This window comes from Pongo abelii, chromosome 8 (assembly GCF_028885655.2).
Source record: "Pongo abelii isolate AG06213 chromosome 8, NHGRI_mPonAbe1-v2.0_pri, whole genome shotgun sequence".
In the NCBI taxonomy this organism is placed as follows: Eukaryota; Metazoa; Chordata; class Mammalia; order Primates; family Hominidae; genus Pongo; species Pongo abelii.
In genome coordinates, this window is record NC_071993.2 from 31,120,914 (window position 1) to 31,140,336 (window position 19,423).

At 43.9% G+C, this 19,423-nt stretch overlaps 1 pseudogene; it reads right to left on the reverse strand.

Annotated features, from left to right (window-relative positions):
- Window positions 1-11,045: 11,045 nt before the first annotated feature.
- LOC100444847 (heterogeneous nuclear ribonucleoprotein A1-like) lies at window positions 11,046-12,307 on the reverse strand (annotated as a pseudogene).
- Window positions 12,308-19,423: the final 7,116 nt, after the last annotated feature.

A 19,423-nucleotide genomic window follows, 5' to 3' on the forward strand; every position in this document is an offset into this window, starting at 1 on the left:
ATTCATTTCCTTGTTTGGGGGTGTAGGAAATGTGGTTGGAAATTTTATTCTGGTTCCTTTGAAGCAGAAGTGTTTCTAGTATATATGTTTTTGTTTAGTCATTACAGCTTTGCTCTTCAAAACAAACAAGACTTAGACGATCACTTAAGAGCGTACTTTTAAAATAAATTCGTGGTCAGCATCATCTAAACTTTAGGGTAGAATCTAAGCTCCAAATCCTCATTAAATACTCATTGGCCCTTAAGATCCACCAGACATGAGGTCTGTCCTCAGCTGGTGCTATAGCTTAGGTGAACCAGAGTCCTGCATCAAACAATTGTTTACTAAGCTCAGGTGAGGAAAAAAAAAATGTCTGGTTAGATTTTTTTTTTAGAACAACAACAACAAAAAACTGACTTTAGGCTGTTAATTTTCTGGGAAGAGGATTGCTTTCACATTCTGTTTTAAGGACACAGCAGAGTGACCCTCTAAGAGTTGGAAGCAAGAATCAATGATGGGAACAGGTCATGCCATGCATAAACAAGGTTCATTATCCTTTGTAGACTTTCCCATGATGCCTCGCTGCTTTAATTTTTCTCTACCTACCCCACAGTGTTCCTAGGCCTCTGGAATAAAAGACAAACATCTAACTTCATTAGTTCCTTCCAGAAGGAAAAATGCATTGTATCTGCCTTTCTGAAACTGATAATTTTATTGTAGTTTTAAAAAGTATTTCTGAGTAAGCAGATTTTTCTGGCTTGTCTCTAAGAAAAAAGCTAAAACTATTAAAAAATTACAATTTGGCAAAGATCCATGATTTAGAAAGCTGAGCATTTAGCACTTATTAAAAAATAGTTATGACTTTTTATACTTATTTATTTATTTTTGAGACAGAGTCTCGCTCTGTCACCCAAGCTGTAATGCAGTGGCATGATCTTGGCTCTCTGCAACCTCCGCCTCCCAGGTTCAAGCAATTCTCCTGCCGCAGCCTCCTGAGTAGCTGGGACTACAGCCATGCACCACCACGCCTGGCTACTTTTTGTATTTTTAGTAGAGATGGAGTTTCACCATGTTGGCCAGTCTGGTCTCAAACTCCTGACCTCAGGTGATCTACCTGAGGTCTCCCAAAGTGCTGGGATTACAGGTGTGAGCCACCGCGCCTGGCCTTAATTATTGGCCTTATTTATTTTGTTTTATTTTATTTATTTATTTATTTTTGAGACAGGGTCTGGCTCTGTCACCCAGGTTGGAGTGCAGTGGTGCAATCACGGCTCACTGCAGCCTTGACCTCTGTGGTCAAGCAATCCTCCTGCCTCAGCCTCCCAAAGAGCTGGGATTACAGGTATGAGCCACCACGCCTGGCTAAACTGTTTTATTTTTTGTAGAGATGGAGTCTTGTTATGTTGCCCAGGCAGGTCTCGAACTCCTGGGCTGAAGCAATCCCTTTGCCTCAGCCTCCCAACATGTTGGGATTATAGACATGAGCTACTGTGCCAGCCTAAATATGGCTTTTTAAAGAACTCATTTAGGTTAAATCTACAATATAGGAAGTCATTCTCTAGACTATCCTAAACTGTAAATTACTTTAAAATGTGTTTGCAATAGACATTTAATTGTTTAGAAATATATTTGAAGAACACGCAAAAGAATGCCGGGCGTGGTGGTGGGTGTCTATATAATCCCAGGGCCTACTCTGGAGGCTGAGGAAGGAGAATCCAGAGTAGGCTGAGGAAGGAGAATCACTTGAATCCAGGAGGTGGAGGTTGTAGTGAGCTGAGATCGTGCCTCTGTACTCCAGCCTGGGCGACAGAGTGAGTAAGACTCCATCTCAAAAAACAAACAAACAAAAAAACATGCAAAAGGAATTCAAGGAAGCACCTTTACATTAGCAAAAACACTTTTTTTCCACTGATTAAAAAAAATTAACACAGACACTGTTTTTCAGCATGCAGAAAGAATGCTTAATTTATAGAGTGACTTCAATATTTTGATAAAGAGGCCTCAAAATATAAGATTCAAGTAATACAATGGGTGATTTTTCAGAGTTTGCAGGAGTGAAGATGCCAGGAATGGACAGCCCATTCCCGTCTCATTTTCCTGGCACCAGTGGATTCGTGGAAGACAGAGTGAGGAAACAAGCTCTGGTGAATGTTTTCCTTGAAACTGTAGGAAATGTAATTTGATGGCTTGTATGTTTCTGCAAGGCTGCTCTTCAGACAGACTTTCTCTATCTGACTTTGTATTAGATTTCAAACATCCAAACAGACCCTTTCCTCTGGCATGGGGTGGACAGGGCCAGTCTAAGTGGCTTTAGTACTTCAGAGTTCTCTGTAGGATCTCTCATTTTCTCTCTCTCTCGTTTTTTTTTTTTTTAGACAAAGTCTCACTCTGTCACCCAGGCTGGAGTGCCGTGGCTCAATCTCGGCTCACTGCAACCTCTGCCTCCCGGATTCAAGCAATTCTCCCGTCTCAGCCTCCCGAGTAGCTGGGATTAGAGGCCCATGCCGCCATGCTGGGCTAATATTTGTATTTTTAGTAGAGATGGGGTTTCACCATATTGGCCAAGCTGGTCTCGAACTCCTGAGCCCAAATGATCCACCCGCCTTGGCCTCCCGAAGTGCTGGAATTACAGGCATGAGCCACTGCGCCCGGCTGGATCTCTTATTTTCTCTAGAGCACAGTTCATTTTCTCAGACCTTAAGTTTATTACCAAAGTATGAAATGCTGGAACAGTCATCCATACAAGAACCTTTAGATACCCACAAGTCATTTGCAGGGAGTTCAGCTGATACACTATTTACTCTAATGAAAAACTGCTCACTTTTTTTTGATAGAGAGACACACAATAACTTACACTTCTACAGTGCTTTTTACTTTAAACTTCTTTGTGTATTGCAATTTGTATAGCCTGTATTAAAACGAACATTGATCTTGAAGTAAGAGTTTGAAACTTTCCCCTTATTGGCAAATGCCTGAGAAATGTAGCTGGCTGTTCAGAACATTCGTTTCTTTCTATATAAGGTACGCACAATAATAACTCTTAGGGGACTATCAGGAAGTTTAAAGGGGTTTTGTACATTGCAAAACACCATTCATGTGTAAGTGGTTATTGTGAACATGGCTGATGCTTGATAAAATATTTGTTGAGCCTGTTATGCAAGCTACCAGTAACCTCCTACATTCAGTATTTCATGTTGCAATTTGACAAGGGTATCATGTGTAGACACTTTATTTGCTGGTGTGAGCTACAATGCCTAGGCTTAGGTCCTGGCTCTGTCACTAACTACTTGGGTGAGCCAGGACAAGTTAAGTTCTGTAAATGTGAAATAATAGCAGATGGGTTATTAATGTTTGCAAAGCCAACTTGCTTGGCCTTCGCTTGTTTAACTTGTGAAACACGGATTTAAAAATTGAGGCCAGGCGCGGTGGCTCATGCCTGTAATCCCAGCACTTTGGGAGACCGAGGCGGGCAGATCAACTGAGGTCAGGAGTTCCAGACCAGGCTGGGCAACCAACGTAGTGAATCCTCATCTCTATCAAAAATGCAAAAATTAGCTGGGCATGGTGGCATGCGCCTATAATCCCAGCTAGTTGGGAGGGTGAGGCAGGAGAATCGCTTGCACCTGGGAGGCAGAGGTTGTGGTGAGCTGAGAGCTGAGGTTGTGCCACTGCACTCCAGCCTGGATGACAGAGCAAGGCTCCTCAAAAGAAAAAAACAACCACAAAAAAACCATTGAATTTACTGATCAAGCGATATGATGTGTGGGATTTACGTCAAAATCACCCAGGAGATGGAATACGGGAAGTAGAGGGGGTGTAGATAAAATGAGACCATCCATGAATTCACCATCCATGAATTCACAGCTGCTGCAGCCAGCGATCAGCACCTGTCAGTGTGTTCCGTTCTCTATGCTTTTGTATATTTCTGAAATCTCCGTGATAAAAAGCTAAAACAGACAAACAACTAAGAGATGCCTTCAAAAGAATTCAAGATATAACAATCTGAAAATTAGCTTCCGAAATCCCACTTGGTGTATTGGTGGATTCTTTTATTTTGTTTTTATTTTTTGTTTGTTTTTTTAAAAAAAAAGAAGGAAAAAGCCCCTGGGTTACTTGAGACAGTGGGGAAAACATCAACTCAAAGATTCTTAAGCGTAGCTGTTATCTGATTCACCCCTCCTCCCTAAGCAAGGTTGGCCGCCTCTAGTGGACAGGGTATTCCCCGGTCCCGTCCTGGGCTCCAGTGACTCATACCCTAAATCAGAGTTTCACATCTAACTATTATGGGCATTGGTTACTAAGGCTGGAAGCCAAAAGCCTGCTTGAAATGAAGATCCCTTTCTAAAGGTCAAAACTTTCCTCCAGAAAATGTTCCTCTCCATCAGGAGGCCTTGGCATGATGTCACCTTAGATATGAACTTACGAGGGGACGTTTCCTAAAAGTACACTTATCTCTTTTGTGATATTCATGTTAGGGATGAAATCAGCCTATGTCATACACTGACTTGTTCACTTAAAGAAATGCCAGATAAGCAAGGAATTCATCACAGTCTTGATCATTTAGACTGTCTGGATGGTCGACCAGCTGTTTCACTTTACCTCTGCTTCATAGGAATTTGGAATAGGACTAAGGCTGCAGCCCTTGCTCTCAACACACTGACCAGATGCTAACTGGTCAGGACCTTTTCTCCCACAGACACTAAAAGAAGATTCAGAAATCTTCCATGCTCAGGGTACCAGGCAACCATTGCCCATCAATAGAAGTTGGCAAGTGAAATGAAACCTAATCACCTGCCCCTGATGCAGTCTCGCTTTCAAAGTTAAGAAAACTGAGGCTCAGAGAGGTTAAACAACTTTTCTCTAAAGTCACATCTGTCATGTCTGGGTTGAGTTTGAGGCCACTTTCTCTCTGAGCTCAAGCAAGCTAGAAATTCTATGTCCCAAAGATGAAAATCAAGACTTTGACAGAAATGTGATAAGGATAAGGTATATTTGCCCACACTTTTCATATCTTGAAGTAACTCTGTGGGGGTAACTGTGGTGTCTCTGACACAGGAGGAGAATAAGGTGCAGTCCAAGAGCATAGAATTGGTGAATGGTGGAGTTGCAAACCAAAGCCATTTTTCTTTTCTTTTTTTAACTTAAAAAAATTTTAAATTGTTTTTAATAGAGACGGATTCTTACTATGTTGCCCAGGCTGGTCTGGAGCTCCTGTGCTCAGGCAGTCTCCCCGCCTTGGCCTCCCAAAGTGCTGAGATTACCAGTATGAACCACTGCACCCAGCCAAAGCCCTCTTTCTCTATGCTCAAAAGCTATCTCTTTTCTTTTCTTTCCTTTTTCTTTTCTTTTCTTTTCTTTTTTTTAGACAGAGTCTCACTCTGTTGCCCAGGCTGGAGTGCAGTGGCACAATCTCGGCTCACCATGACCTTCACCTCCTGGGTTCAAGCAATTCTCCTGACTTAGCCTCCTGAGTAGCTGGGATTATAGGCACGCACCACCATGCTCAGCTAATTTCTTGTATTTTTAGTAGAGATGAGGTTTTGCTGTGTTGGCCAGGCTGGTCTTGAACTCCTGACCTCAAGTGATCCACCTGCCTCAGCCTCCCAAAGTGCTGGGATTATAGGCCTCAGCCACCATGCCCGGCCAAGCTACATTCTTTCTGTTTCACTGGAGAAAGTGAGTAGACCCTTGATCTAGCAGAGATCGTTCTCTCTCTCTATTTTTTTTTTTTTTTTAATTTTTGTGAATCATGGCCCTGCATGGTGGCTCACACCTGTAATCCCAGCACTTTGGGAGGCCAAGGCGGGCAGATCACTTGAGCTCAAGACCAGCCATGGTGAAACCTCATCTCTATAAAAAATACAAAAATTAGCCAAGTGTGGTGGTGCATGCCTGTAATCCCAGCTATTTGGGAGGCTGAGGCAGGAGGATGGTTTGAGCCTCAGATGCAGAGGTTGCAGTGAGCTGAGATTGTGCCACTGTATTCCAGCCTGGGTGACAGAGACCCTGTCTCAAAAAAAAAAAAAAAATTATGAATCATTGTTTGCTTAAGGCAGAGACTGTTCTACAGGAGTGGGAGGTAAGCTAGATGCAGGAGGTGGAATCTCGTATCCTCTCTCTCATTTTCCCAGCATCCTTTGTAGATCCTCCCTTCTCTCCTCTCCGCTTTTGATCCTGGTTCCCTCCTCCTGGACAGTAACGCTCTTCCCTTCCTTCTCAATGCCTTAAAAGTCTCCTCAGGGCTTGTCTCAGATGCCACAGGCCTTCCCTGATCTTCTCAGTTATAACTAGTCCCTTTTTCCCTGGCGTAATTTGCTTATACATTTTGCATTATAGGTTATGTTTTATTTGTCTGACTTCCCTCACTAAATTGTGAGCGGCTTCAGCCGAGTGTAATCCCTGTAATCCCAGCACTTTGGGAGGCCGAGGAAGGTGGATCACCTGAGGTCAGGAGTCCGAGACCAGCCTGGCCAACATGACAAAACTCCATCTCTACCAAAAATACAAAAATTAACCAGGTGTGGTGGTGGGCACCTGTAATCTCAGCTACTCGGGAGGCTGAGGCAGGAGAATCGCTTGAACCTGGGAGGCGGAGGTTGCAGTGAGCTGAGATCACACCACTGCACTCCAGCCTGGGTGACAGAGTGAGACTCTGTCTCAAAAAAGAAAAAAAAATTGTGAGCAGCTTGAGGCAAAAGACTATATTTAATAATGTATATATTTCTTATTTATTTATATATATTTTTAGAGAAAGGGTCTCATTCTTTCATCCAGGCTGAAGTGCAGTGGTGTTATCATAGCTCACTGCAGCTTCGAACTCTTGGGCTCAAGCAATCCCCCCACTTCAACCTCCTGAGTAGCTGAGACCACAGGCTTGTGCCACTATGCCCAGCTCTTGGGTTCAAGTGATTCTTGTGCCTCAGCCTCCTGAGTAGCTGAGATTAGAGGTGCCCACCACAACTCTTGGCTAATTTTTTTTTTTTTTTTTTTTGTATTTTTAGTGGAGATAGGATTTTACCATGTTGGCCAGTCTGGTCTCGAACTCCTGACCTCAAGTGATTCCCCCACCTTGGCCTCCCAAAGTGCTGGGATTACAGGTGTGAGCCACCACACCTGGCCAAACCCTTTAAAAAATTTTTGTAGAGATGGGGTCTTGCTGTATTACCCAGGTTGGTCTGAAACTCCTGGGTTCAAACGATCCTCTAGCCTCAGCCTCTCAAAGTGTTAGGATTACGGGTGTGAGCCACTGCTCCCGGCCTTCAATTGTCTTTTGATATCAAGTATCCTGATGATGTCAATAAGTTTTATGACTTTATGCACAAAGGGTTTATAAGTATTTTTAAAATTTGCTCTTGTTACTTTATAGTCTTTTTATTTTATAAAAGTCGTCTCTGAAAATACATTTTCTAATCCTTTGTTGTTGGTGTAGAGGCATGGACTTGATGTTTGAATGTTCATCTTACATAAAAAAAATCTAGCTGGGCCAGGTGCAGTGGCTCACACCTGTAATCCCAGCACTTTGGGAGGCAGGAGGATCACTTGGGACCAGGAGTTTGAGACCAGCCTGGGCAATGGGGCTAAACCCTGTCTCTACAAAAGATAACAAAAATTAGCTGCGCATGGTGGCGCGTCCCTGTAATCCCAGCTACTTAGGAGGCTGAGGCAGGAGAATCACTTGAACCCAGGAGGCGGAAGTTGTAGTGAGCCAAGATTGCGCCACTGCACTCCAGCCTGGGCAACAGAGCAAGCCCCTGTCTCAGAAAAAATAAAATAAAATCTAGCTGGTTTATATCATAATTCTGTTACTTTTTTGATTGTCTTGGATTTTCTGCATATGGAAAATCATATTACCTGTGAGAAATGACAATTTTGTTTCTCATATTCTAATTCTTTTAATTTTAAAATTTAAAATATTAAATAATTTACATTTAAAAAAAATTAGTTATTCACCCAAGCTGGAGCGCAGTGGCGTGATCAAGACTCACTGCAGCCTCTATGTCCCTGGGCTCATGTGATCCTCCTACATCAGCCTCCCTAGTAGCTGGGATACAGGCACACACCACCACTTCTGGCTAATTTTCTGTAGGTTTTGTAGAGATGGTGTTTTACTATGTTGCCCAGGCTGGTCTCAAACTCCTAGGCTCAAGTGATCTTCCCGCCTTGGCCTCCCAAAGCACTGGGATTGCAGCTCTGAGCCACTGCACCCTGCCCTATTCTAATTCTTATTCCCTTCATTTTAGCTACTTGTCTTGCTGCTCAAGATAGTACACCTATTATACAATGGACAGAAGTGATGATAATGGACATCATCTTGTTTTCAGTTTTAAAGAGATGCTTCAAATACTTCACCACTGAGTACCTTAAATGAGCCAGATGCCCTTGTAAGATAACATTTGTCTTCCTGAGTCTCTGCCTTCACTTTCCCTCCTGGCCTCCAGACCAAACACCAGGGTGAAATCCCAGTGTGACCTAACTGGGAGTGTGCTACCCTTGCTAAGGGAGGAGAAGGATTATACTTGCAAATAGCTGCAAGACCAGCTTACTAAATACTGGCAGGAACAAGAGTTGTCCTGGGAGAGGACCTGAGTGTGCAGGATCAGGGTGGGTCCACACAAAGCTGGATAAGGGGAGTGTTTGTCAATATGGAGAGATTCTCCCATTATAATCGCATTGGCCCAAGGGACCAAGTCTTGGTGGGATGGCTTTGCAGGCTTGGAATAAGTGATGGGCCTCAACCAGCTGAAGCAGAGATGGTAAAACTGCCATGGGCTTACTGTGGAGGAGGGAATCTGAAGACTCAGAGAGGTGGGACTGCTGCAATGGACTTGCTATATAAGACCAGGACAACCACCAGCTGACATTGGGAGGCCCTGGAGGACACCCTGCTTACAAGGGGGTAAGGAGTGTGGGTTAGGGGAGCACCAGTGCTGCTGGACTCCGCAGGCCAGGGTGGTTGGTGAGACATGCTGCTCCAGAACCAGGATTTCTAGTAGCAAAAGTGTCGCCGGATAGAAGCATTTAACCTGCAGAAGCGAGGTGGGCGTCAAGGCCATAGCAGGAAGCAGAGCCAGAAGAGCAGCTAGCTGGAGGGTCCTCATTCCCCGTGGCCTATAAAGATGGTCAATAGCACATGCTGGTCCCAGGGCAAGAGAGATGGAAACTTTCAAAGGTATTACTCAATGCATACAAAAGAGATATAAAAACATGTCAGCAGAAGGTTGAGATTAGACACCACAGTGGAAAGCCCCTTTGCTATTTCCAGATTTGAAATGGCTCTTATTTATTTATTTTTATAAATGAGACTGGGTCTTACTATGTTGCCCAGGCTGGACTTGAACTCGTGAGCTCATGCATTCCTCCTGCCTCAGCCTCCCAGGTAGGTAGGATAACAGGCAAGTGCCACCACGCCCGGCTGAAGTAACTCTTAAACCAAAAACTCACTGGCTGAAGGAAGGTCTAGGTCACCATAAAGAAGGGCTCTGCAGCACCATGACAACTGCATAGGGTAGCCATTTCCCTAATCTTTTCCCCAAAGGATTTACTTGGGTAACCATAACTAAGGAAAGTGGTGTGCCCATGTTTTCAAGGACTGTTGGGTATAGGGCAGAGTCGGGCTGAGACTTGCTGTCCTGGACATGTGTCAGAGTAGGGGCACATGGAGATGGTGGAGTCCTGGCCATTGGAAATATTGGAAATAAGAGGTCTGGAGGGGAGACATGTGGCTGGATGTATGGGAAGCAGCAAAAAGTGTGAGAATCTTTGGTTTTGTTTGTTTGTTTTTTGAGACGGAGTCTCGCTCTATCGCCCAGGTTGGAGAGCAATAGTGCGATCTCAGCTTACTGCAACCTCTGCCTCCTTGGTTCAAGCAATTCTTCTGCCTCATCCTCCAGAGTAGCTGGGATTACAGGTGTGAGCCACCATACCTGGCTAATTTTTTGTATTTTTAGTAGAGATGGGGTTTCACCATGTTAGCCAGGCTGGTCTCAAACTCCTGCTCTCAGGTGATCCACCCGCCTCGGCCTCCCAAAGTGCTGGGATTACAGGCATGAGCCACTGCGTCCAGCTGAGAACCTTTGTATCACTCGCTAATACCCACCAAAGAGCACACACCACAGAAGAGAACAACCAAGTGGACAGGATGACTGGGCCAGTAGATGCCAGCTATTTCTGTCCTCATTCCCCCTAATGCTTGCACCATGGGATCATAGAGATGGCAGAGAGTTACAGGCTACATGTTGGGTTCCCTCTTGCTAAGGCTGGTCCATCTCACAATGGGTGCACTGAGTGCCTGGGCTCACCCAGTGGATATTTCCTGGATTCCCAAATGTGTGATAGAAATGAACATACCTAACACATAGAACCCTCACACTTGTTTCTTGATTTTTACAGTAAGGGCGATTATAGTAGGAAAAACCAAATAGAAGCCCTTGAAATCATGAGATGAATGGAGACCCATGCCACCCTCAAAGACTTAGAGGATGTCAGAATGGCAGTCCTCATCATAGTCATCCACGTTATCTGTCTAGCTTCTATGTAACATAAATGGATTATGACAGATGACAGTGACCTACTGCAAACGTACCCAAGTGTAAACCCAAACTGCAGTTGCTAGGCCAGGGGTAGTATCTTCGTTAGAGCAGATTAACACAGACGCTGGTCTGTAGGATGCAGCTATTGATCTGGCAAATGCTTCAGCCTTGGTAAGACGGAGCCTGTTCTTTATTTATTTATTTTTTTAAAGACACATTTATTCAGGGTCATGATCAGACTATTACATTTAGCAATCAACAGCATGGGTGCAAAAACCAAAATCTACATTAAAGCCTTTTGTTGGAATGCTTTATGCTTTCCACCGAACGGAAACTGAAAATAACCTGTTATGCAATAGTCATCAATACAGTCTTGGAGTTTTTTGCCCATACATATATTTGTCAAAACCATGTCTTCTTTATAGCAGCTGGACCCTGCCACCACGGTGCTTGGCTGAGTTCATAATCTGTTGTAACCTGTAGCTTCCCTGTCCCTTCTCTGGCTCTCTCCTGCTAGGCTTTCTTTCCTGGCAATAATTAAAATCTTTTGCCACTGCCATAGGTACTGCTGCTACTGGAACTGCCACAGCCACCTTGGTTTCATGGTTTGGCAAAGTATTGACCTCCAACATCACAGGGGCCAGAGCTTCTGCCTCCAAAGTTTCCTCCCTTCATGGGTCCAAAATTTGAAGACTGATTCTTGTAATTGCCAAAATCATTATAGCTTCCACTACCTCCAAAATTGCTTCCCTCATTACCAAATCCATTATAGCCATCCCCACTGCCACCATATTCACCACCATCATGGCTGCCACCAAAGCCACCACGACCACTGAAGTTTCCTCCACAACCCACCAAAACCATCCCCTCCACCACCGCCGAAGTTTCCAGAACCACTTTGACCTCTTTGGCTGGGTGAAGCACTAGCCATCTCTTGCTTTGGCAGAGCTTCCCTACCTAACTTCAAAGCTGTGGCCATTCATAGAGTGGTATTTCTTTCTTTTCTTGAGACAGAATCTTACTCTGTTGCCCCAGTTAGAGTGCAGTGGCACGATCTCGGCCCACTACAACCTCCACCTCCCAGGTTCAAGAAATTCTTGGGCCTCAGTGTCCCGAGTAGCTGGGATTACAGGTGTGTGCCACAATGCCCAGCTAATTTTTTGTATTTTTAGTAGAGATGGGGTTTTGTCATATTGGCCAGGCTGGTCTTGAACTCCTGGGCTCAAGTGATCCACCTGCCTCGGCCTCCCAAAGTGCTGGGATTTTAGGCGTGTGCCACTGCACCCAGCCAGGATGGCATTTCTGGATGACAATCTTATCCACAGAGTCATAGTCGTCAAAGGTTACAAAGGCAAAGCCCCTTTTCTTGCTGCTGCCTCGTTTCAGTCATGATTTCAATCACTTCAATTTTTCCACACTGTTCAAAATAATCTCTTAGGCGATATTCTTCAGTGTCTTCTTTAATGCCACCAACAAATATCTTTTTCACAGCTAAGTGGGCACCTTGTCTTTGAGAATCTTTTCTTGAGACAGTTCTCTTTGGCTCCACAACTCTTCCATCCACCTTGTGTGGCCTTGCATACATGGCGGCATCCACCTCCTCCACAGTGGCATATGTGGTAAACCCAAAGCCCCTGGAATGCTTGGTGTTTGGATCTCTCATGACCACACAGTTTGTTGAGCATTCCCCATTGCTTGAAATGGCTCCTCAGGCTTTCATCAGTTGTTTCAAAGCCCAACCCTCCAATGAAGAGCTTCTGCAGCTGTCTGGTCTCTTTAGGAGACTCTTACTTAGACATGATGGCAGTGGGAAGAGAGACTTTACCAATGCTTCTTCAGTGGAATCTACAAGCAGAAAGGCAAGGGAGACCATTCTGTTGAACCAACATGTTGCCTGCAACTCTCTACCATCTCTAAAGTTGATTTAGCAAGCAGTAGGTGGTTAGGGACTAACCCTGCCAGTAGCTGGCATCTATGGGACAAAGTTGGAGATCTCACACTTCTTGACTTCAAACTTACTACAAAGCTACCATAATCAAAACAGTGTGGTATTGACATAAAGACAGACATATAGATCAATGGGACAAAATAGATAACTCAGAACTAAACCCTTGCATATATGGTCAAATAATTTTAGACAAGGATGGCAATATCAGTCAATGAGGGGAAGGACATCTTTTTTCAACAAATGGTGTTGGGACAACTGAATATCCACATGCAAAAGAACGAAGTTGGACCCTTTGGTTTTGGGAATAACTCTCAAATCCATATTTTTCCTCGCTCTCACATCACAACAATCAACACAGAAGACTTCTGTGACCAAATATGTGGATTTTTTCTCCCCCATCAACAATCAGTGGACACCAGCTGGTGTCCTCCAATTCAATTCCACCACTATCTACCTGGAGATTGCATCAGATCCCACAAGTTGAGGGCTCAGTCCCATAAGACTGACCCCTCCTTTCCCTCAGTTACAAGTCTGGGCCTCAAGAACTTTTGACCAAACAGGCTTTAAGTTGGGGTTCCTACAACCCCTTCTTTGGGTTCAATTAACTTGTTAGAGTAGCTCACAGAACTCAGGGAAACACTTACTTATGTTTATCAGTTTATTATGAATCTCCATGTGTTCAGCTATCTGGAAGCTCCCTGAACCCAGTTCTCTTGGATTTTTATGGAAGCTTCATGACATCAGCATTCCTTTCCCCAGGGTATAGGGTAGGACTCTCTCTGCGGAGGGCCTTAAGACCCACAATAAGAAAGGTGGGGGAAAATTAGACTCCTGCCTTGGGGCAGATGAAAGGAAGGCAAGAGTAGGAGAGAGAGATTCTGTTTCCTGAGGCCTGCCCGAGGGGCTTAACACACCTGACATTAAAATGAAAGACTCTAACAAGGGCTATGGGGTTTCTGAGCCAGGAACCATGGACAAAAACATATGCATGTGTATATAACACTACACCTTCCCTTATACCACATATAAATAATAACTAAAAATGGATCAAAAGCTGGGCTCTGTGGCTTATGCCTGTAATCCCAGCACTTTGGGAGGCTGAGGCGGGTGGATCACCTGAGGTCAGGAGTCCAAGACCAGCCTGACCAACATGGTGAGACCCTATCTGTACTAAAATTACAAAAATTAGCCAGGCATGGTGGTGTGCACCTGTAATCCCAGCTACTTGGGAGGCTGAAATAGGAGACACGCTCAAACCCAGGAGATGAAGGTTTGCAGTGAGCCGAGATTGTGCCACTGCACTCCAGCCTGGGCAACAAGAGGGAAACTCCATCTCAAAAAATAAAAATAAAAAAAGATCAAAGACCTAAATGTGGAGCTAAAACTGTAAAACTCTCAGAAAACAGGGGAAAAGCTTCCCAATTAAGATAGGGGAAAACAACTGGGTTAAAAAGTGGGCAAAGGACTTAAACAGACGTTTCTCCAAAGAAGATATACAAATGGCCACTAAGCACATGAAAAGATGCTCAAAGATGCCTAACACCACTAATTCTTAGGGAAATGCAAATTAAAATGGCAACGAAGTACCACGTCCCAACCATTAGGATGGCCATTATCAAAAAACAACAAGAAAGCAATGAGCATGGGTGAAGATGGGGAGAAACTGGAACCTTCTGCACTGTGGGTGGGAATGTAAAGTGTTCCAGCTGCTGTGGAGAACAGTATGGCAGTTTCTCCAAAAATTAAAAAGAGTTACTATATGATCCAGCCATTTCATTTTGGGGTATATAACCCAAAGAATTGAAAGCAGGGACTTGAACAGATAGATATACACTCATGTTCATAGCAGCATTATTTATACTAGCTGAAAGGTGTAAGCAACCCAAGTGTCCCTCTACAGATTTTTTTTTTGTTTGCTTTGTTTTTTTTGAGACAGAGTCTTGCTCTGTCGCCCAGGCTGGAGTTCAGTCGTGCAATCTTGGCTCACTGCAGCCTCCGCCTCCCAGGTTCAAGAGACTCTCCTGCCTCAGCCTCCCGAGTAGCTGGGAATACAGGCATGCACCACCACATCCAGCTAATTTTTTTTTTTTTTTTTTTGAGATGGCGTCTCGCTCTGTCGCTGAGGCTGGAGTGCAGTGGCGCGATCTCTGCTCACTAAGAGCTCTGCCTCCCAGGTTCATGCCATTCTCCCACCTCAGCCTCCCGAGTAGCTGGGACTACAGGCGCCCGCCACCAGCCTGGCTAATTTTTTTGTATTTTTTTAGTAGAGATGGGGTTTCACCGCGTTAGCTGGGATGGTCTCGATCTCCTGACCTCGTGATCCACCCGCCTTGGCCTCCCAAAGTGCTGGGATTATGGGCTTGAGCCACGGTGCCTGGCCATTTTTTGTATTTTTAGTAGAGACAGGGGGTTTCATCATGTTGGCCAGGCTGGTCTTGAACTCCTGACCTAATGATCCACCCACCTTGGCCTCCCAAAGTGCTGGGATTACAGGCATGAGCCACCATGCCTTGCCTACAGATAAATTGTTAAACAAAATGTGGCATATACATAAATGGAACATTATTCAGCCTTAAAAAGAATGGAAATCCTGACATATGCTACAACATGGATAAACCTTGACATTATGCTAGATGAAATAAGCTACTCACAAAAAGACAAATGCCATATAATTCTATTTATGTAAGGCACTATAGGTGTCAGATTAATAGAGGCAGAAAGTACAATGGTGGTCAACAAGGGCTGGGGAGGAGGGGACATGGGTCGGGAGCTTATTGTTTAATGGGTACAGAGTTTCTGTTCTGCAAGATGCAAAGAGTTCTGGAGATGGATGGTGGTGATGGCTGCACAATATGAATGTTCTTAATAGCATTGAACTGTACATTTAACAATGGTTAAGAAAGGGTCTAGCCCTGTTACCCAGGCTGGAGTGCAGTAGCCCTATCACAGCTCACTACAGCCCCAAACTCCTGGGCTCAAGTGATCCTCAGCCTTCCAGTGGTCTTTGTTGTAGACAACCTGATGGATTCTCATGGCACAGAAGATTAATTAAACAATGTCTTTCAATTTTAATACGTTTCTGCAATCCAAAAAAAAAAATAGTTAGCGTGGCAAGTTTGATGTTTGTTGCGGGAAGTCAGGGACCCCGAATGCAGGGACCGGCTGAAGCCATGGCAGAAGAACATAAATTGTGAAGATTTCATGGACATTTATTAGTTCCCTAAATTAATACTTTTATAATTTCTTATGCCTGTCTTTACTGCAATCTCCAAACATAAATTGTGAAGATTTCATGGACATTTATCACTTCCCCAATCAATACTTGTGATTTCCTATGCCTGTCTTTACTTTAATCTCTTAATCCCATCATCTTCATAAGCTGAGGATGAATGTCACCTCAAGACCCTGTGATGATTGCGTCAACTACACAAATTGTAGAGCATATGTGTTTCAACAATATGAAATCTGGGCACCTTAAGAACAGGATAACAGCGATTTTCAGGGAACAAGGGAGATAACCTTAAAGTCTGGCTGCCCGTGGGCCAGGCAGGACAGAGCCATATTTCTCTTATTACTGAAAACGGGTAAGAGAAGTATCGCTGAATTCTTTCCCCAGTAAGGAATATTAATAATTAACAGCCCTGGGAAAAGAATGCATTCCCAGGGGAGGCCTCTAAAACGGCCACCCTGAAAGTGTCTGCCTTATGCTGACGTAGATAGGGATGAAACACACCCTAGTCTCCTGCAGCGCCCCCAGGCTTGCTAGGATTAGGAAATTCCAGCCTGGCAAATTCTAGTTAGACCGGTTCTCTGCTCTTGAACCCTGTTAAGATGTTTATCAATGACAATGCATGCACAGCGGGACATGGAAGTTCATTAGTGATTCCAGTTTCGCCCTGACCTTGTGATCTCGCCCTGACCGCCTGCCTTGTGATCTTTTGTTGCCCTGAAAGCATGTGATCTCTGTGAGCCACACCCTATTCCTATACTCCCTCCCCTTTGAAAATCACTAATAAAAACTTGCTGGCTTTACGGCTGGGGGCATCATGGAACCTGCCGACATGTGATGTCTCCCCTGGACACCCAGCTTTAAAATTTCTCTCTTTTGTACTCTTTCCCTTTATTTCTCAGACTGGCCGACACTTAGGGAAAATAGAAAAGAACCTATGTGAAATATCAGGGGTGAATTTTTTTTTTTTTTTTTTTTGAGACAGAGTCTCGCTCTGTTGCCCAGGCTGGGGTTCAATGGCATGATCTCAGCTCATCGCAACCTCCGCCTCCCAGGTTCAAGTGATTCTCCTGCCTCAGCCTCCTGAGTAGCTGGAATTACAGGCGTGCACCACCACACCCAGATAATTTTTGTGTTTTTAGTAGAGACGGGGTTTCACCATGTTGTTTAGGCTGGTCTTGAACTCCTGATCTGAGGTGATCCACCCGCCTCAGCCTCCCAAAGTGGTGAGAGTACAGGTGTGAGCCACTGTGCCTGGCCACATGTGACTTTATAGTTCCTCCCAAGCAGCAGTGTATCCTTCTCTGCCCCCTAGTCCAACCCAGCCTAGATTAGCAGAGCCCCAAACCATCTGCATAAATATGAGTGGTTGTAAATGATTCTTGTCCAACCCAGCCTAGTCCAACCCAGCCTAGATTAGCAGAGCCCCAAACCATCTGCATAAATATGAGTGGTTGTAAATGATTCTTGTCTATAATCGCTGAGTTTTGGTGTCTGTAGTGTATTTCTCAGCAATAGCAAACAAATTTTTCTTTTTTTTCTTTGAGACAGAGTCTTGCTCTGTCGCCCAGGCTGGACTGCGGTAGTACAATCTCAGCTCACTGCTGACCACAGTGAGCTGAGTGCCACCACACCTGGCTAATTTTTGTATTTTTAGTAGAGACTGGGTTTCACCATGTTGGCCAGGCAGGTCTCAAACTCCTGACCTCAGGTGATCCACACGCCTCGGCCTCTCAAAATGCTGGGATTATAGGTGTGAGCCCCTGCACCCGGCCTGCAATAGCAAAGAAATGTAAGTACAAACATACTTCAAATTTTAAAAGAGTTTCTAAGCTGGGCACAGTGGCTCACACCTGTAATCCCAGAACTTTGGGAGGCTGAGGTGGGTAGATCATGAGGTCAAGAGATCGAGACCATCCTGGCCAACATGGTGAAACTCCATCTCTAGTAAAAATACAAAAATTAGTTGGGCATGGTGGTACATGCCTGTAGTCCCAGCTACTCAGGAGTCTGAGGCAGGAGAATGGCTTGAACCTGGAAGGCGGAGGTTGCAGTAAGCCAAGATGGCGCCACTGCACTCCAGCCTGGTGACAGAGCAAGATTCCGTCTTAAAAAAATATATAAATAAAAAATAAAAACCCCACAAAGAAGCAGTTTCTGTAATGCCTATGTACATTTTAAATAATACTAACACTAATATTAATACAAATGCTAATAAAAGAATATAAATATTTTAACCCAACTTAAGTAATAAACATTACCAAATACCTTTTCCCATTCTTTTCCCAGAGCTAATTATGATCCTGATTTTGTTAATTACCTCTTTGCCTTTCATTAATTACTTCTTTGCCTTTCTTTACAATTTTGCCAATTTTTACTTATCTCTAAGTAATAAATACGTTACTGAATATTGCTTATTTTTAAGCTTTATTGTATTATGTAAACTTGGTTTGGCACAAAATTATGTTTTTGAGATTTAACCACATTGATTGAGGTACTCCCTTCCCCCCGCCATTTTTTCCCTGCCCTGGTTAATTGTCCCCTATTTCTGTTACCTTATTGGTTGCAATTGATTATTAATATTTCACATGAATACTTTACCTAATCCAAAGTTAACTAATAAACTTTATTCTGCTCCCAAATCAAAGAACCTCAGAATGCTTTAACATCAATCTCTCCACTCACAGTTAACATACCATTGTTGTCCAGTAATGTTCAACTTCACACATCACCCATTATATTGGTTCACATAATCAGTGAATTTATATTTTCCCACATTTAGGCTGGGCATGGTGGCTCACGCCTGTAATACCAGCACTTTGGGAGGCCGAGGTGGGTGGATCACCTGAGTTCAGGAGTTCCAGACCAGCCTGGCCAACATAGCAAAACCCTGTCTTTACTAAAAATACAAAAATAAACTGGGCATGGTGGAAGGCACCTGTAATCCCAGCTACTCGGGAGGCTGAGGCAGGAGAATCATTTGAACCTGGGAGGTGGAGATTGCAGTGAGCCGAGATCACATCACTGCACTCTAGCCTGGGCAACAGAGTAAGACTCAGTTTCCAAAAAAAAAAAAAAAAGGCAGGGCATGGTGGCTCACACCTGTAATCCCAACAGTTTGGGAGGCCGAGGTGGGCAGATCACCTGAGGTCAGGAGTTCGAGACCAGCCTGGCCAACATGGTGAAACCCCATCTCTACTAAAAAAAAAAAAAAAAAAAAAAAAAAAAAAATTAGCTGGGCGTGGTGGCAGGTGCCTGTAATCCCAGCTACTCCGGAGGCTGAGACAGGAGAATCACTTGTACCCGGGAAGTGGAGGTTGCAGTGAGCCGAGACTGTGCCATTGCACTCCAACCTGGGGAAGAAGAGCAAAACTCCATCTCAAAAAAAAAAATGTTCCCACATTTTATTTATTCACCAATCTTTCTTGTATCTCAGACTTCTCTGTGATCATTTCCTTTTATTGGGAATTGTATATTTTAGAGTTTTTGAGAGTCTGTTAATGGTAATTATTCTCAGTACTGCTTTTTCAAAAACAATCTTTCAAAAACATCTTCAAGATGTCACAATTTTACTCTTTTTTCTTTTAAGAATTGCCTTCTTTGGGCAGGCAGTTTCCTGTCAATACTCACTTTCTCACAGCATTAATATTGAAGATAATAATCTACAGTTTCCTGACTTTCACTTTTGTTGCTGAGTAATTAGCTGTTCATTTTATTTTCACTCCTTTGTAGATCATC